We start from the raw sequence: 20,071 nt of genomic DNA, 5'->3' as shown, positions 1-20,071 counted from the left end.
TTGTTTTTACAGTGATCATTTTTTCTTCCTTTTCTTTTTTTCATTTCTTGTAGTTGCAGTACCTTTACAATCTTAGTTTCCTTTCAGGATTCTGACTCTAACTGATTTTTGGCCATATCTGTCCTCAGCTCCTAGGACATACTCGAGTTCCTTTTGAGGTGCTTATCTTGCTGTGGCACATGTGGTCACACACCATCCCAGTGGCAATTCCCTTCTGCTGGGGTGATCTGACAAGAATAGTAGCCCAAAGCCTCATTATTTATTTGACAGTCCATTGGCAAAACAAAAGAAACAAAAAATACAGGGGAGAAAACATCTAAAAATGCTTGACACATAGAATTTGCCTAGATTTGCATGAAACAAGACAGAAAAATACAAAATTCTGCTTATTATAAAGACCAGCACTTCCAGCAAAGGAGGTTAAATATAACAGGCTGTTGGTTGCATGACTAGATGTGCTTTGTTCCTTGCTTCTGCTGGAAGAAGGAGCAATGCTTGTGGGATGTGCCATGTCAGAGAAGACTGGTCACTAAGGAAGGGAAGCGTGGGTAGATGCTGAGCTGGCCTAAAGCCACATGAATGCAGGATAAAAAGGAAACATAGTTCTGTCATTCTGCATTATTCTGGGTTCACTGAGCATCTTGTTCTGTCAGAAGCCTCAAGGATGGATTAGGAAGTTTAGTTCTGCATCCCAGGAATCTGTATTTACAGTGGCTCTATATGAATGGGACTGAACATCTCATCCAGATTTGGGTTACAGACATCTGGCAGAACAGAAAAGGAACAATTGACAGGAATGAAGACCAATGAGAAATATTTTTGTCCACAAAAACTTTTACTCTTAAAGAGTTGAAATGCAAGATATGAAGCTTCTATGGCAACACTGGCTGAATAGACTTAATAGGACTTAAAAATATGTAACTAATGTAGAGCAAGTGGTATTTTACTACTCCCAATGAGACCAAGGCTCCTAAGAAGAGTATTGTAAGATTCTTCTTAGCCTGTGGCTCAGGCAAAATAAACTTGGACATGATTTTCAGGGTGTAAGTTCCAAAAACATCTTCCCTTGCTTGTGTTTGCGTTGCTTGTTACTGAGAACAGAACCAAGACTGAATCTTTGTCATCTATAAGGCATCAGGTTGTCCTTATCTCTCTGGTCCCTATTCAGATACCAGGGGTCCTACTTTTAGTAGAGCAGGCCAAAGCAAGCCAACTGGGATGTTTCAAGAGCATCCTGGCCCCAGTATGTCCGCAGTGATGATGATAAGCAGATCAGAACCCTTTTATTTCTGTAAAAAAATAGTCAGCTTTTAATATGCCAGTGTTAATTCACCTGTTAATTTATCTCAGTTACAGAACTGAGAAGGCAGCTGTGATGGCCAAATTTTTCCTTTTATGTGGCCTTTGTGATCTTATTATGAGCAGTAGATGCTCAGGAGGAAAGCAGTCATCTGGCATGATTGACACTGATTTTCTGCCTCAGAGAGCTTCAATGAGAGAAGGCTCAGAACAGCACAAACAGAACGGGGTGAGCAAATTACAGGCATTTTTCTTGCACTTGGAAGATGGAGCCCAGGTCTGTTTTGATTTCCTGTAAGTGATTGATTGTAGGGATGGGCTGACTTTTCTCACCTCTGTAGATAAGGAGCTTTACTCTTCCTGTTCTTTTTCCACTGCTGCCTTTTATTGTGGTACCAGGAGGTGTTGTTGATAGAGTGATGGGAATGCCAGAAATGTGACAGTGTCTCTCCAGGGAACCTTGACCCTTCCTCAGCCTGCTTGTCCTCATACTAGTTTTCATAGATTAGACATGAATAATAAAGCAACAGAAGTTGCTGAATGTAGAAACATTTATATTTTTATTCTAGGAGTTAGAAGCAGGACCTTTCCAGGTGGCATTTGATCAGGATCTGAATGATAACAGATGGAGACAGTGCCACATTCTTATTAAACAACATGTTTGCCTTTAAACTACACGAGACCATTAGACCATTGTCACAAAAATAAAGTCCAGAGACAGTTACACAAGGTGAGTTCAATGTGTACATTTTGCTATTTTCAGTAAAACACTAAATGTTAGTAAATTTCTCTCAATTTTGCTAATTTATAAGGGGTTTTACATGGTGACATTTAATTTCTACTCCCTCGATTTGCTCAGGTCCTGCCTCGTGACAGACTGAGTCAAATCTGATGGCGCTGCAGGGGTGAATAAGGACACCAAACCAGGACCTGCAGGTTTGCTGTGTGACCTACAGCTCAGCTGGGAGGTTATCAGTAACACAAAGCTACTGGGGATGCTGACCAGCCCTGGAAAGGTCAGTGGCATTTCTCCACTCTACCTGAGACTTGAGGTTTAATTTGCCCTTAAAAATCCTTGGGGTTATTCCATGCATGATCAGTCCTGCTCCTACTCTGACATCATCAAGGGCTTTGCTTTCCCATGCTGTCAGTGTGTGAGGAAAAAACCTGGCACTACACATAGCTACATCATGTTCCAGTCCTGTCTTTCCCTTTGATTTATTCTGAGATCTGAACAATTTCTTCTGGCTTTAATGGCTTCATTTCTCCTTTGTAAAACGTGAAGGTGTTTTTATATACTGACCTGATGGTGGTACTGGAGAGATTTGTTAATTGTGAAACATTTCAGCTTTGTAAAGCAGCATTAAAATGATGGAGGGTCTTTTCCTGAACCAGAGAGGCCCAGACTCCAAAGTGGAACTTGACACCAAAAGTTCATAGAGCCAGAATTCTTGCGTTATTCCTTTGAAATACTTATCAGGGTAAAACACAGGGAGCTGGTTTTTTTTTTACTCCATAAAAAGCCGTATTTTGTGTTCTCCAATTTGGTCCATGTAGCCACATCAAACCATTTGAACTGATCTCCTAAGAAAACTGAAAGCTGAAAGGTGAGTTTCATCCTGGCTTGCACTAACAAGTATCTCTGCACATAACTGATTAGCCATGATCCATACACCTCTGGGTCCCTCTCCTTGGCTGCTTCCACGCACCGGTGAGGATGCTGGTGTTACAGAGACCCAGAGCTTTTGCTGCTTCACGCCCTCATTTTCTCTGCACTGTCATTGTGGGGAAGGGGAGGGGCTAGCTGATGCAATTCTCATTTCCTTCTGTTTACGGGTCTGTGTTTCTAGAACCTATTTTTAAATGTGCAGGAGGGGAATAAATATGGAGACCTGTGTAAATAGCAGTCAATTTCGGGAACACCCAGACTTCCACAATGTTTTTCTGTCAGTTGTCTGGTTTTGATTGCAAACTGGTTTCTAGCTGACATCTTTCCATACCCAGAACTTCCAAGTTACACCAGTTTTTCTTTTCCCCTTAAAAAGCTAGTTATATTTGCAAGTACAGCTGCAGTGGATTATGCCTTCAGTATAAAGCTAGATAAAACTCTATTTTTTTGCAATAGCTTCCTAAATCAACACTCTAGGTAGCTGGACTAAGCAGAACATGTGATTTTGTCTTGCTTCTCTAAGGAAATGAATTTATTCATGAAAGCATGAGTCATTGTGCAGGATTCCAAGCCAAACCCATTCCCTTGATGCAACTCTGGAATCTTACTCATTTACTTAGGAACTGCAGGAAATTGGATGCTCTGATAAATTACATGCACTTAACTACACAATACTGCCTCCCTTTTGGGGGGAGAGACTTTTCTAGCATTTCAGACCTTGTATATCTGGTTGATGCTCTGCATCTGTGCAGATTATCCACTCTCTCCCAGCTGAAAATCACTGTGTCCAAACTTTCATTTCTGTGAATCAGAATTCCAAGTTACATTGCTGGAAAGTCAGCATGCTATGATGAAGAAGTTGCTGGGCCATACCAACCACTGCAGAAAGATGAGAGTACTTCTCAACATTACAGACACACAGACTTGGTGGAGGAACCTACAGATGATTATATAATAAATGATTATCCCTTCCTTGGAGAAGGAAGATGAAGTTTAACTTGCAGTTCAACAAATGCAGTGATAGAATGGAGATAGGCAAACAGGTGCTTTCATTTCAGTTCCCACACTTGGGCCACCCCTGAGACTCCTTTAAAAGCTGCAGCTGGGCTAGCTGAGGCCTAAGGTAGCAGGCCTGAGATGATTTTGGCTTGTGTTGCAGACCTCAACTCTTCTGCTCTTCTCAGAGGGGAAAAATAACTTCACTGTTTCTGCACAAGGTACTCTTTAAAATATTTGCTTTGGTGGTGATAGTGGTTGTTAGCAACTCTGTAGATGGATACAGAGCCCTTGGCAAAAGACGTGATTGTGAAAGGCAGCAACTGTCCTGAGAGGTTACCAGGCAGAGTTTTAAATGCCATTTATATCCTGTGTACTGCCAGCAGAGTGTAGTGCTGGAGTGGACAGGGAGCTTCCCCCAGTAGAAAGCTCTTGCCTTATCTCTTCAGACGTTCTGCTGTCCAGGGTCTTTAGTTTTGTTCTGTTCAACTTTATTTTATAAGCAGAAGGTAGCCAAGACAAAGACACACCTTTTTCTTAATGACAAGTTCTCTAGCTTGTACTGTTGGGGATTTACACCATCACCTGGGTGTTCTGTAGCTGGCCACTCTTGACACTATGGTAGTTGGGTGTTCAGTGGCCTGTGCTTTTCCCTGGATTGTGGATTGGTGCCTGTCGCCTCATCCTACTCACAGCAAAGCTCATGTGAGCCCTGTTGTCATCTGTATGTTCAAAGTGTGACTTGTCAGGAAGGGAACAGTGATTTCTTGTCCTTTATAGGAAAGAATTGCTTTGTGGTCTGAATTTCCTTCCACACCTTTTTAATTTTATGTGCCTGTGTTTCTTAATTGAAACCTGATACGTTGTGCCATGACTCAGTACCAAAGGTCTGAACTGTGGCAGTGATTCCAAAGAAAAATAAAGGTGGGGAGAGAGAGGTGCAGCCTCAGTTGCTGTCTTTTGACCCAGCTTCGTTGTGCAGCTGTAGTGAGATCATTAATACACTTCAGGCAGGCACCAAGCTGAACGTTGCTGTCGGGAGCACAGCTTTGCAGCACAGGCATTGTAAAGGCACACAGCAGGAAGAGCTTATCAGCTAAAGAGGCAGAATGAACCAGGGAAGTGAAAGTGGACACAGAGTAAAGCAGAATAATTGCCAAATATGGTGCTTGGCTTGGCATGCTGTGTTTTCCAAGAACACTACACAAACACCAATCCCTATCTCTATTGATTAATTCATGTTTTTTATTTATACTCAAGTTTTAAATAGAAAATGGAAGGTCGATGCTTGCCTATGGACTGCCAATGAGTTGTTTTCTCAGTGCTGTGCTAAGTGTGGAGTTTCAGACTTGTGTTCCCTCTGTTCCTGTATTTGGATCAAATTGCACAAATGTTTAGCAAATATGTGCAGGGCACGGCCTTATTGTTTTGCAAACTGTGGTGAGTCTTGTTTAAGGAGGTGGATATTACCACAGGGAGGAAGCATATGACTTTTAGCTGCTGTGGGGGAAATCCTGATACTTACAGACCCTGGTGGTTCTCTAACTTGGGCACTGTAATAAGAGGAGCAGCATGCCTGTGTCCTGGGTACTAAATGCAAGGTACGCCCTTTCTCACTGGCCACCTCAATGCTGTGTTGTTTTTCTCATGGCTCTATGCAAAATCAGTTGTATCCCTAAACCTTATGCAGTTCTGGCCTTAAGAGGCAGTATCTCAGTTCATGAACCCTTTAAAGGATGCCAATGTGATGGAAATGTGAGATGCTGGGATATAGTGCCATGTAGTCTCTGTGTGTGTGTATGCACATATGCACAGAGCTGGATTTCTGGAGGCTGGGTCTCGTGAGCAGTTCACTCCCCCTATATTCTCCACATCCGTTTTGCCAGTTGTACAGCATTTTTGCTTTATCCATTCTGTAGGCTGTGTGTTTGTGTGGTATTGAATGCTGTGATGTCAGAAGGGAAAAGATACCTGCATGCTTTACGTTTTGCTCACTGTGTGAGGTCAAACAGTGTTTGAAGTGCCAATAGGGCCGGGCAGTCCCCTAGATCAGTATTAACTCCCTGCCACATGAGGAGCCTTTGGGCAGCTGCTGGGGCACTGGGGCTCACCCACTGCTTCACTCTTGGCCTCTGGACTGAAGTGTTTGCAGTCTGGGCAGTGCCAGTTTGGAAAAATGTCAGCATTAGAATTTGAGAGACACCGGACAGACCAGAGCCCAGGTCTCTGACTGCTGGGATGTGATGTGGTGTATTCGTGTGCTCTGACAGATGGAGATAGGACTGTTGCTTTTTTTATGGAGTATCCTTCTGTGCCTGTGTTTGGCTGCTAACCCAGTGTTCCTTAATTTTTAATATCATAAACTCGTTGGGGGCACATATTTTTAAAAGAAATCTGTTTCACTCTGAATCTTTTGGAGCTTGTTCTTCTCCAGGTTTGGGCTTGAAAAGTGAAGTCAGTTGAAGGCTGAGGGTACTCAATAACTTTTGGAAAATCCTGCATTAAGGATATGTCTTTATTATTCTGTTTATATGTTTAGGTGTAATGCTGAGCATAAATTCCTTGGGTAATAATGTCGGGCTTGCAGCCCCTTTTAAAATGTGCTCCCTTGCAAACAGCATCTGGAGATTTGGAGTCAGTAGTGTGTTAGGTTATGGAGAGAACAAAAAAATTTTAAAAAATAATCTCTGCAACATTTCATATCTCTTAGACAAAAGTTACTGAGGGCCAGTTAGTTCAGTGCATGACCCCTGTAAGAGTTCTTAGGCATATAAGAGCGGCCAAAAATAGCTCCTTGGAAGGTCAGGGAAGGCATCTTTTCTGTGTGTGGGTAGCTTTACATTTCCATCCTGAAACATCTATATGCCTTAAGGTATGCAAGAAAGAAGGGATGGAAAGAAAATGGAATATCAGAATAGGCTTGGAGGGCAGCCAGAGCCTGTGTAATGTGTTCCTGTGTTCATGAGGCACTGCCAGCCTTGGAGGTTGTTTTGTACATGAAATGGAGAAAGCCTGCATTAACTTTGAAACCGTGTTTCAGATAAGAGTGGCCAAATAAAGGTTGGATTCAGTCTGTTCAAGAGGTGAACAGCAGCAAGAGGGATCCTTATGTTTTAAAATGGAGTCATAGGCTCACATCCAAGTGGTTTTAAGCTTCTGACTGACTGGAGCCTGAAAGAAATTTCAGCTTGTCAGACTGAGTGTTCTCTTTGGTCTGATGTCTGCATGCTGAGACAGAGTTTACGAGAAGCTTTTATAGCAAATCCCAAAGTCAGAGTCACCGCACAACACTTTAATTATTGAATAGGCAAGGACTAATGTGAGAGGGAAAGGTTCTGTGGGTCTCTGCGTAGTAATCTCCTCCCCCGCCCCTTCCTGCCCAAATCCTCTTGTTTAATCAGGTTATGTTTGCCCTATTTCTCTCGGGGAGCATGCAGAATGCAGTGTTGCTACAAATGGAGGAAGGGAACGGAAGGAGAAGGGCATGCAGGAAGCAAGAACAGGTAGAGGGTGCTTCAGAAATGAAAGCCTCACTCTGGCAGGGCTCCCGGGGTCCCAGCAGGGCGCCTTCAGGCGGTGGCATCTCTCTGTGAGCTGTCACACTTGCTGACATGCATGGTCTCACATCCCACGCCATGTGCCAAAGGACAGTGAAGGGGAACCCGTCTGCCTGCGTTCAGCCTGGAGGCATTGGTGGTTTCCGTGGCCAACAGCTCCCTTCCCAAGCACCCACCACAGCCCATTTCAGCTGAGACCCCCTGGGAGGGGCGAGCTGATGTCCCTGAAAGGGAGTAGCTGGTGTTCCTGGGGAGCTCGGGCTGCCTGCCATTAGCCTGAAGTGCAGTGGTTAATTCTGGGGGCACAGCGTGTGCTGCATGCTTCTGTGCTGTCACACAGCCTTTAATTCTTGCTGCACTCATCCCCTTGGGCATGTGGCTGCAAGCCACAAGAAAAAAGCGTAGATGAACCCACCACCAAAGTAAAATGCAGCTATGAGAAGCAGGGAGCCAGCAAAGATACAGACAGCACTCCAGCCAACCTCTGTGCTGGTGAATCTAAGTTTCCTTTAAATCTGGTATTCCTGGAGTTTAGCTCTGAGTGTGCTATGATTAGGGTGGTTCTTCATATGGATTCGTGCCTCAGAAATGCTCTTACCTGCAATACCTGACTGGGAGACTGAGGTCCAAAGCTCTTCTGTGGCCTGTCTAAACCCAAAGCTTGCAGCTGAAACTGTTCCAAAAATATGCAGAATTGCTTGTTCTGAAGTCTGGGTCTGATCAGCGTTAGGAGAACTGGGTAAATCTTGATGAGAGAATTAAGTGCAGTGACTAGTGTGATTTTGGGACTGTGGCAAATAATTTAGAAGGATGTAGATCTGCAGGTCTATGTGTGTGTTCTGTGTCTTGAGGTGAATTTATCCAAAAGCTCAAAACCAAACCCTTCTAGACCAAATGACAAAGCTCCAGGGAGTTTATATGTAACCCTCTGATCCTGGCTCAGGATCAACTGAATGTCAGACCATGCTTGCATTTCAGTATGTGCCAGGAAGTGCCAAGCCACGCAAACATTGCCTAATTCAGTTTTGATAAGAAAACATGTGTGCTAATGTCTTAACAAACAATTGGATGGGTGAGGGTGTGGGTGTTAATGTCTTTGAAATGGGCCTTAATGTCTCTACCACCTTCAAGCCTTTGTTACAGAACCCAGACAGTTCAACTCCTGAAATAGACAAATGGGTCTGCACAAGCCTGGGGTTCTGGACTTTGGGGGGGAAATTACAGGTTCAAGGGGGATATATGGGGTAGGTGGTGCGGGAAGGCTGTACCTTCCCTGTACCTCAGCCCGTGGGGAAAGGAAGAGGGCAACATGGCCTCCAAAACCTGGAGAGAGAAAACCCTACTGAAATACGCCCCAGTGGATACTCTCGCTTTATTCGAATGAAGTTGCAGGACTTTGTCTCCTTTATGTACTCTGGCTTTTTACAGGGTGATTATTCTGCACAGCTACAAGGAATTTTTTCCTTCCTTTTAATAAATTCTGTCTGTAATGGGCCGAATTTTCACTTTTCTTTTATAAGAACTTCCCTACAGATGACATGGAGCTGTGTGGGAATCAATGAAAGTTTTTAAATTGCTCCCATAATTGCTTCTATTGTCAGTTTTTTCATGTTGGTAATTTGTGTTTTCATTGCAAGTGATCAAATATTAGTCACATCATTTTATATATTATTAAGTTGGTTTTTTGCCAAGCTTGTTTTGTCTTTTTACTGAAAAGAAAGAAATGGGGCAGCCCGCAAAAGGCTTTGTGGATGTAAAATGTCTCAACCAATTTTATCTTGGAGGTTGGTACAAGAATTTATACATATTTGAAATCATACAAGTATGTATTAAACTTCCCAGTTCTACCTTGGAAGACTATAAAATTATTATAATTTGGCAGAAGTTTTCGGAGTTATTAATTAGTGAGCTAAAGAATCTTAACAGAACACAAGAAACATTACATGAAAAAGGGCTGTCCCCCTTCCTAAACCAGGAGAGACAGCTATGAACTGCAAATAGAACATGGATAAAATACAAAAAGCCTTCTACCAACTCTCAAGCCAACCAAACACTCCAACATCTCTGATGTGCTGTTGAATTTCCTGCCGTGTGTCTTAGAAAAGTATTTTAATTTTACCTCTCTTTTTGGATTATGCTAATTAGTGTGGTAACCCTAGCATTCTCTGTACCACACATGCTTCTTAGTTATGGGTGCAGAGTGTGATGAGGGCAATTTGCTCACTAAAATTCAAAAGAAAGAAGAGCTATTTGGAATAATAAACTAAATTTGAAAAGGAATTAATTTCATTTTAAATCCCATCACTAATAAAGCCACAGTTCTTGTTTTGGGTCAAAATTAAGTTACAACAGTGCTATAAACTATTCCCTGAAAAATAGAACATAGCCCTGATGTAAAGATGTGTTTGCATGGGAACCTTTTGTATGAAGATGTTTCTATACTTTGTAAATTCGGTATGGTAAAAAAATTAATTTAATTAATAATTAATTAAAAAATAGTTATGCATAGAATTACACAGTGGAATAAGAATATTACCTATAGAATTCTTCCAATTATTTGTGGGTGCAGGCAAGAAAAAAATTTATTTTAAAGCCTTTGAAGTATGTAAACACACACCCTCAACAAACCCATTCACATTTGTACCCAAGGGCTCAGCAGCCCACGTACTTTTCATGTTTCCTCTTTAGTATAGAGGGAGGTTAAGGGAAAGACCTGAGGGAAAGTCCTGCCTGCTCACGGGTTCTGCTGTGCCAGCTCCCTCCTCAGTGCTGTAACCTTGGCCTGAATGTCCTTGTTGAATGCTATACTGTCGATCATAAGTTCTTCAGATTTTTCAAGGAACTTGGGCCTGTTCCACCAAAGGAAGACACCTTCCCAGAGCTGCAGTTCCTGGAGGGACATGCAGGGCCGGATGATGTGGCTGTCAGCTTCAAAAAGATAATTCTGGAATTTGCTGAGCTCCTCAGATCTTAACAGCCAGGACCCCAGGGACGTGATCTTTTGACACAGTTCCAGTTTGGCCCTTTCATTTTCGCTGTTTCCCAGGAATGTCCCAAACTGGGGAGCATAAGCGTGTTCACAGAGCATGATGAGAAGCTGCTCTTGAACTTGGAAGAGCATGGGAGCTGCTGATGGGTTTGCTGCACGTGGTCTGGAAATAGGAGGAGCGCTGGGGCCTGCCATTTCTGTTCGCCATTGGAACAGGCTGGCTGGGCACAGTGCTGCTGGAAAGGGTGACCAGCCTGCAGCCACTCGCTCACAGCAGGAGCCTCAAAGCCATGCGTGGTCTCCTGGACCTCAGATCCACTTCTCCGTGCCAGAGAAGTGCCTTGGAGCATGGAATCAGTCCCTTCACTGCCATGGACTAACACTGATGCACCTTCCCTTTCAATACCCTGAGCAACCCGACAAGCTGCAGTCAGGAGCTCTTTGATGCGAGTCTGCCCATTGGCAGCTTGCATTTTACAGAGCCAGCCATCCCTGTTGTGTAGCTTGTCACTGTCAGCTTGCACCAGTTTGATGAGGCTTTCCTGAAGAATATGAAACCTCTTGCTATACTTGTGAATCCTCACCCACTGGGGGTATTGGGCTTTTTCAAAGCCCTTTTTTTCGGCCCTGGCCTGCTAGTCAGTAGTGAAGGACCTTGTATCAATGATGCAGCCACGCTTGCCATGCCAGAGCGTGGCATTCAGAAGCTCATTGCATTCTTTGCACCCTTGCCCATTCATGCCTGTAGGAGGTTGGCTGCTCCTCATCATGACCGCCCCATTCCTCTCATGGTAATAGCTGAGCACTGGGAAGCAGCTGCTGTGGTGAAACGTCACAGCTTTGTGAAGCATTTCATCATTGATGGCTTTGGGGACGACAACCAGAGGGTAGGAGGGACAGACAGAGAAATCCTCACTGATGCAGCTTAGTGAGTCATTGAACTGAGGAACTCAAACTCTTGTTCAAGCAGAAAAGAGCACCAGCCATCTTCCATGACCTCAAATGTGGGGCGCTAGAAGAAGGAATACGTGAGAGTCACTGAACCTGGGCTGGAAAGTGCCTCAGTGGAGTTCACGATGTTCAAACACTCCTCTGTCCCAGGTATGTCCAGCTGAATAATTTGCAGATCTTTGCATTTGATAACAATGGTACCTGATGAGCACACGACCCTTTTGTCAATGGAATCAATGTTGGAGTGCAGCAATGTCAGAGACCAAAATGTTCTATTTGATGGCTTAAACATTGTCATAAAAGACCTTTGTCCATTTTGGCAAAAGTGTATAAAGCCAACAAAGCTACACCGAAGCCTTCTGCACCCTGAATGGGCCCCTGGGCTGAGGCCCTGGACCGTAAGTTGGTTTGATGCAACTGACTCAGAGTCTTGTAAGAGACAGTGTCAAACTTGCTCCTCCTCAAGGGAGATACCTAGGCATTCCCACCTGACCCAAAGAGATCTTTACCCACTGGATTCTATGCTTTTTGGCAAGGCACCCGCACCACCAAGTAGCCCAGATGGAGGGGAGCAATGAGATGTCATTGGAACCCAGGGAGGGGTGATGTGTTTCCACTTAATCTGTCTCTGTCACTACCCCTGTTACCACTACCTCTTTCTTTCGCCTTGTTTCTCTTTTTCTTTTACTGTTACCAGAAAACTGATATATTTTATTTATCAACATTTAACCTCGTTTGGTTTTAATCTTGCTTCTGGGAATAATCAAATCTTCGAGTTTGACCTGCCTTATTCACAGAGGGTTTTCTTTGCTCTTCTGTGATTGGGGCAGGTCATAATAAGCAGCCACATAACAAGCTCCTCATCGTTCTCCTGCTACGGGGAAAAGAAGATGAGGTGAAACAGGTGGTGCAGCACTATGTCATCAGCTCGGGGGTTCTTGATCAGTTCAGTAAATTCCATGCCAGAAGGGAAAGTGGGAAAACTCACTGGGAAAATGGAGGACCTCAGGAATACCAGCTGGGATGGGGTGGGAAAGCTGGGGAGGGCAGGTGGGGGCATAACTCAGGGTGGTGGAGGCTCCCTGGGGGCAGAGGACCATAGGGAGAGGTTACAGAGGGGTTTGGGGGGCTGGAAACCTTCCAGGGATTATGGATAGTTTGGGAATTCAGTGAGACCTCCACACCTTCTGGCCAGGTCAAGTTCAGGTCAAGTAGAAAGGAAACACCTTTCAAAGTTGATATTAGAACCTAAGATGCCATGGATATGTCTATTGCCATTAGCTTTTACCGGAGTAAGAACCAAACCCTGAGGAGTTTTAAATTACTCCCCTTTGAACTGATGTTTGGGATTCCTTACCCTGGTTATTCTCAACGTAGCAGGGAGATGAAAATGTATATTTAAACCAGTATGTGGCCAGGATACTGTGTCTTGTGAAATCTCTGACAGGAAGCCCACTTAGCAGAGACCCTGCCTCTGGACTTTGCTGTTCATAGCATCCAGCCAGCACAACGGGGTAACTCTGCAAAAGTGGATCAAATCAGTAGACATGGATCATCTAGAAGGACCTCTAGTGATTAGTGGGCTAATATGAACTGTCATTGTCTATGCTGAGTTGTTTCTCTGTATTTACTTGCCACGCCTGGTGCAGAGGCCAGACGTGGAAAAGTTGGGAGGGGGTTGTTCAAATGTTAGTTTTTAGATCATGCTGGGTGGTTAAAAAAATTAAGTTAATGATAACCAAGGTTTGTAAAGACAAATTGAGAAGTAAGAAGAGGAGGGATTGATAGAAAAAGATATGTGCTAATGTCTTTACTAACAGTTCGATGTGTGAGGGTATGGGTGTTAATGTCTTTGGAATGTCTCTAATGTCTCTACCACCTTCAAGCCACAGGTTTGTTACAGAACCCAGGCAGTTTGACTCCCGAAATAGACAAATGGTTCTGAACAAACCTGAGTTTCCGAACTTTGGGGTAAAATAGTAGTTTCAAGGGGAATATATGGGGTAGGTGGTGCGGGAAGGCTGTACCTTCCCTGTACCTCAGCCCGTGGGGAAAGGAGGAGGGCACCACGTGGCCGGGAGTTTAGGGTAAAAGGAGGCTGTGCCCTCTGAAACCTGGATAGAGAACACCCCACGGGAATATGCCCCAGTGGATACTTTCTCCCTTTACTGGAATGAAGTTGCAGGGCTCCTGTCTCCTTTATGGACTCTGGATTTTTACAGGGTGATTTTTCTGCACAGTTTTGTGTGCTGGCTTCTTTGCTTGGATTGTGATGCACTGTTCCTTTGAGAGACATGGATTAGAAGAGGTTTTTAGCACCCCTCTTTGTTCACAGCATGTATCAGAAACATTTCTGTAGCTCAAAACCAGGTGAGTGCTCTAAGGCATTCTTCCGAAAGCATAAACATTGGCAAATGCAGACCTGAGCCAGTAAATCCTGGAGCTGTGACAAGTTCACATGATTTCACATGTTCCCCAGCACAGAGCAGTGCCAGCTGGGTGGCCACAGGCTCCACAAGAATGAAGACGGGCAGCAAATTAACCTCCAGAAACCATTCCTTGGCAGGAGAGAGCTGTGGGGAAAGCAAGGCGTAGCAGCCCTGAGCTGTGGCAGAGACAGGCCTTGCAGGCGCCTTCGATCCGTGTAGGGATCCCGGCTGCCGTGTTGCCATGGTGCAGTGCCGCTGGAAGCGTGTGCTGGGGCGTCCAGAACTTGTGGATGCCCCAATGGCCGTGGGCTGCTCATTGCTGCAGGACCAGCCGCCAGCTCTGGCGGCTTTGCTGTGCTTGGGCATCCTCTGTGCAGCCCTTTTTCGCAGCTCTGCGGAGAAACTCGGCCGTGCTGCCGCACAGCGCTGCAGTTTGGGCTCGCTGCAGCATCCCCGGCCCGCAGGAGCGGCACGGAGCGGGGAGGGAGCGCTGAGCCGCCGTGAGCGGCGCTGGGCAGGAGCCTGCCTGGGCAGCCTGTGCGTGGGAGGGCTGCTGGAGCAGATGGTTGGCATTCCCAGAGCTGCGGGGCTGGCCGGCTCCTGCGGAGCTGCTGGTTTTCCCCGTGGAGGAGGAGGATGGTCGCAGTGTGGCAGCCTGCAGGCTCACCCAAACATGCAGGAGGCTGTGTCTGACTTGAAGGCTGAACAACAGCATGATCCAAAGAGCACATCGCATAAATTGTTTTCAGGTTGACTGGAGGCTTTTTCTACTCCTCTTTGATACCGTCAGGTAAAAAGCTGTCGGTTGCACAAATACATACCTAAATCTCTTTTTCTCCCCTACCTCCCCAACTAGGCTGCCAGAATTACCTGACTTGCCTAAAAAATCAGAATTTACCATCTGGTGTGCTTCTGATTGACTGTCTTCCAAAACCTTTGGAATTTCTTTTCCAAGATTCTTTTTTATAAGTGAGGAACTGTTTGTTTGTTAACCAAGTCCCAGGACTCCAGAAAGCAGAGCTGTAAGGAAAGCTGCAGTAGTGGCTCAGCCCTGGTAGCACTGAAAGGAAGCAGAGAGGAAAAAGCCTGCTCTGAGAGAGTGAGGCAGAAGACAGGGCTGAAACAGTGGCTCCATTGTCTGACTTCTACTGGAGTCCCATCTATGGATGTGGCTGCATGTCCCTGGGAGCTGTGTATTACAAATACATAGTTCATGATGTGCACAGTGATCAGATCACAAGGTAATTATTTAATAGAGGCATGCAAATAGTAGAGGTTGTTAAGTAGGTTTAAAAAAAAAAATCAACACTCAAAGTTCAAAACTCTGCTTGTATGGTCTGGTTTTAGGTGAGAAAGAAATAGGAAGTTTAGAGATGAGGAAATCAGTATCTTGCTGGTAATGGTGTTGATAGGGGCTGTGGCTTTACTGACTTCTGTTCCCAAACAGTGAAGTTTTTAACCACTTAAAACATTAGGTATCTAATGCATTGAAGGTCTGATTTTGCAGAAAGTACTGGTGCAAACATCCATTAAAGTTAGGGCACTAAGAAAAAATACAAATCTTTAGGAACATTGATAAAACAGCATGGGATGAATTTGGCCCACAGGGTTCTTCACAAGAACTTGTGAAGTTCTTCCTTAGCTAATAAAAATAGAACGATTTTAATCTAAAATTTCTCATAATTTCCATGCTGTTCTGCTGAACATAAGACATGGAATTTGAAGAGTATGGAATAAAATGTTAGGATTTTAAAATGTAACATATATTTACATGTCAGTCCTGTGCAGTTTCATATATCCTGCAGAGATCACATTCTTGGAAGTTGGATACTTCATGTCTGGAAAACCAGTACTTCCTCTAAATACAGCCTTTTTAAGCTGTAGCACAGTTTCTCTGAAGTTTTTTGTCCCCAGATTGACTTAATCTGTCTGGAAACCTTGAGCAGAGTGATAAGCTCTTTATTTCATATGAAATCTTGAATGCGAGTGTGTGATGAAGTTGATAGATGCTTAATATTGGCCAATATATTAAATAGTTTGTTGCTTTTCTAGTACTTATAATGCAGTAGCTTGCCTGTGATAGAGCAGATTTGAGAAACTCTCTGTCAAGTGGAGACAAGTTTCTTTTCTTATGATTCCTGTCCTTTTGAGAGAGGATTGAACACCTAGTTTCTCTGAAATGGGTATAATCACTGCTCTCTCCTTCTGACTAAGAAATTTGGAAAACAAAACCTGTTTTCTAGGAAATATTGATGACCTGCCCAAGTTACCTGAAAATGCCTGTAATTGCAACCTTGTAACTGGACTAAAATGTCATTAAAGGCCTGCTGTAAAAATGGTTGTGCAAGGCCTTCAGTAGAAAAATTAGTTTGAACTTTGTGCTCGTCCTGTTTCCTGATTTAATGTAACTTGCTATTATTACATGTGAGTAATGGGGAGGAAAAAACCAGTGTACCCAAAAGTAAGGTCAACCATTGGACTCTGGACTGCTTGATGTAGTGTTTCCAAAGATGTAAAAAAATACTTCAGGGTTAGAGATTTGCCTTTGCAATTCTTCTGTGAACTGCATGCACCTAAAGAGCCTGAGGGCTGGCCTGGGAGATGCTCAGAAATGTTACTGTCCACTTCCACCAGGGCTCCTTCCACAGTCAACCAAGAGAAATCATTCCATGGATTCATCCTCGGGAAGAGCTGAGGAAGAGTCTCTCTTCTCCTTAGGTGGGTTTTCAACCACTGTGGTTTGGAGACCCTTGGAGATGTGCGTGTGGATCCTTGCAAATAGAAGACAAGCTTGCTTGACCTGAGAATTTTTGCACATCTCTTGCAATTAACCTGTGGACCTTCAGCAGCCACAGACATGCCTCTGATGAAATCCATGGTTTTATCTTCCCTGAGAGTAAGAAGTTGGTGAGCTGAAGTTAGCCCTTGTCAGTATTCTTCCTGCTTCTCATCCACTCTGTCTTCTACTGGGTGCCCTTATATATGATGTTGGAAGTCAGGAACAAATTAAACAAAATAGCCAGTTCCTCTGGGACATCTCGCTGAAAAACAGACCTCTGTTTGTGACCTAGATCCAGTGAAGTTTTGAATTATTTAGATCACATCTTGCAGATGATGCAGGAAACTTGGGTTAGGGAGAATGCTCTTTTAGGTTGTTAGGTAATTGTCTTTTCTGTAGAAAGTTTGGTGCTGACTGGGGTCAGCTGAAGGGCTGTCTACGACTGGTGGTACTGCCTTTTTGATTACATAAATAGTCATAACAATTGATGGTAACCTTGGGAAACGACACACCCCAAATGTTGTCCCTGATCAGTTTTTTCCCCTCATGCTGTTGTTTGGCAGATGCAGATTTCAAAACAGCTGTACAGGCTGGGTGTGCAGCTGCCAAGGTTTGGGTCCTGTGCTGCCCAGCTGCCCTCTTGCCAAGCAGTGTCAGCAGGGATGGCCCCAGGGCTGGATTTTTAAGGTTCCAGTAAGAATTTTAATCCTGCTGCATCCGATGGGAGTTAGATGCACAAATACTTGCTTATAAATTGTACCAGGGAGGTGGGGAAGCTGCAGACAGAGCTTGAGGCTCTGGCTCACAGCGCTGCTGTCTGGAGATGCCATATGGCTCTCACTGCACCCCAGGATCTGTAGTGCTCCTGCAAGGCACACCCTGCTGCAGCAGGGCATTTCACCCGGCCCTTTAAAAGTGACAGAGCTATCACCGTGTTAGCTGAAAGTGAGTAATGTGAAGTATTTATCCAGTTTATTAGTGTGAGCTATTGCAGCTAGTCCAGTGCTTCCTGGTGCGGCTGTAGGAAAAAGTTTGGGCAGGAACTTGCCCTGCTGCTGCAGGGAAAAGAAAACAGAAATGTAATAGAGCTGTGAAGCCTTGGAGTTTGGAGCCTGGCTTTTGAGATTAACCTTTAAATGAATCAAAGGCATTTCTTGTCTGGCAGTGAGATTTGCATGGAACTGTGAGCAGCTGTGTCTGCATTAACAACCTGTGTGCCATAAAGGGGCTTGGATATCGAGCAAACAGTCGGTAGTTAGGACCTGCCATCCACTTTGTGTGTGTGCTGGAGGTTTTATTTCTGCCTAACGCCAGTCTAGTCCTGTGGGCTGACACCCGCTGGTGACTGGAGTTCACCTCTGCTTTAGTTTCAGACCAGGGAAATCTGTTTGCGTGCTCTCAGACTGCCTCGTCATCTGAACCACAGCTCAGGAGAGATCAGAGAGACCACTCGGGAGATTTTTCTTTAAGAGTTTGTTTGTGCTGTGAATAAAATGCAAATGTAGCTTCACCCGGCGCCCGGGAGCTCCGAGCCGTGTTGTGTAACACAGCCGTGTGTGCTGTACGGGTGTCTAATTATAGTATCAGATTCTGATCGTGGAGAGCTCGATTTTTATCACTTAAAAGGGGGTGTGGGTGATGCTTCGGGGGCAGTAATACTGAAATAATGTGATGAGCTGAGGCAGCGGTGCAAGTGTCGGAGCAGGAGGGGTGCGTCCCTCGCAGGCTGTCTGTAGCCTTGCACCCGTGTGGCCGCGGTTCCTGCTGGCCCCGGGCATCGCCGGCTGCGCAGGAAATGGAGCCGGGCTGCACAAAGGGAAGCGACGGCTGTGAGTCAGGGCTGCAGGGGAGAGGCGTTCTTGCAGGGACACGGCACGAAATGTCAGCATTCGAACCGAGGGGTTCTGGGCAGGGCTGTGCTGTGCCCCGTAGGGATTAAATAGGAGTCTGACTAGGGCAGAAACAGAACTACTTCGGCTCGTCTTTGTGAACTTTTTCTTTCCCATGTCTGTGGGTTTTCCTGTGGTGGAAAAAGCATTGGGTAGTTCTAGACCTGGGTCGTGATACTCCTCCTTTCTCAGGAGATGCAGTTTAACCATGGACTGAACCAAGCTGGCAGGAAATCAACCCCTGGATTATAAAGTGCAGCTTCTCTCTCCCATACTTCTTCCAGCGGAGGATCTCCTGGGCGCAGTCGGGTTTACTGCTGTTGGCACTGACACATCAGACACTTCTGTGGACAAGGATTTCTTTGAGCACAAGGACAAGGCAGAGCCCTCACGCGTGCTGGCAGGGACCTGGTTCTGGCTGCCTGATGCCAGCTGTGTCTGGAGGAGAGCACCAAGCCGTGCTTCATGGAGCCAAGCCCAACGTGATAGGAGGCTGCAGAAGGTGCTGTGCCGTGTCTCAGTGCCCACGCTCCCCCAGGACTGGGGGCTGTGTTTGTGAGTGTCTGTGAGAGCTCTGGCTGCACCCAGGCAGGGGCTGTGTGCCAGGTCAGCATCGCTCACCCTTCCTGCCTGTCTCCCTAGGAATGTTCCTGAATGTAGGACAGAGCTCCACAAGCCTGTGTCATTCTCTGCGTGGGTACAGCTAACAGCTGCAGGGCAGAGGGGCCTGGTTTAGCACTAGGATGCTGTGATGTTGTGAGCTTCCCCAGAAGAAGCTCTCCACACTGAGGGGATTTCTTCTGGCTGGTCTCTGAGTGTAGTGAAACAGTTACTGACCCCCATGGAGGCTTGGCTGTGCCTTTAGGGCACCTCTGCTCCCATCTCAGGTGGCAGGGGAACTTGCTCTCTCTTAAGTGTCTCCAGATACAGAGTCTGGGGATTGGCAGTGCTTTGTCCCAGCTCTCATCCAGCCTGGACATGACAGGGAGCTCTCAGGGAGGGGTTCAATGCATGGCTGGGGCCTTGGAAACCAGGTTGCCCACACTTAACAGGGGTGGGAGCTTAGGGATCAAGGCCAGGCTCTGCCAGCCATGCTGCCAGGGCACTTGTCCAGTGTTGTGGCTCCTCCTGAGGCTGTGTTCCCATCCCAGCCCCACAAAAGGTAGTCACTGCTGCAGGAGCGGGGTGAGGTGGGGAGCAGAGGGGATACAAAGCAGCCATTTCCCCGAGAGTGAGAATGCAATGTCCCTACCTAGGTGTCTGTCACGGTACTTATCTGAGCAGGGGCTGGCAATGGCTAGCACCACTGGATTTGGGGCTGGTAAGGGAATGGACACTACTTTTTTTGGGGGGTGGTTTGTTTTCTGCCCCCCCTCCCCCTTCCCCCCCGTGTGCTTTGGTATGAAGGTGTTTGGCATGGAGTCAGCCTGTCAGTGGTATGGCTGGGGAATGAGGCTCAAAGCTGCTCTCAGCAGTCTCTCCTCACGACAGAGAGATCAGCACCGATGAAACT

The 20,071-nt window shown here is 45.5% G+C and overlaps 1 long non-coding RNA gene and 1 pseudogene across 3 annotated transcripts in view; one reads left to right on the top strand and one right to left on the bottom strand.

Moving 5' to 3' along the window:
* Nucleotides 1–4,095: 4,095 nt before the first annotated feature.
* Nucleotides 4,096–20,071, top strand: part of LOC138111328 (uncharacterized) — a 40,933-nt gene continuing 24,957 nt past the window's right edge. For all 3 annotated transcript variants that reach the window (XR_011151336.1, XR_011151335.1, XR_011151337.1), the window contains exon 1: nt 4,096–4,185. This is a non-coding gene — a long non-coding RNA (uncharacterized lncRNA). The remainder of the gene's footprint in view (nt 4,186–20,071) is intronic.
* On the bottom strand, nt 10,197–12,319 carry LOC138110754 (myotubularin-related protein 9 pseudogene; annotated as a pseudogene).

This window comes from Aphelocoma coerulescens, chromosome 5, assembly GCF_041296385.1.
Source record: "Aphelocoma coerulescens isolate FSJ_1873_10779 chromosome 5, UR_Acoe_1.0, whole genome shotgun sequence".
NCBI lineage: Eukaryota > Metazoa > Chordata > Aves > Passeriformes > Corvidae > Aphelocoma > Aphelocoma coerulescens.
The sequence above is the reverse complement of the archived record's forward strand: the minus strand, read 5'-3'. Positions and strand labels throughout refer to the sequence as shown.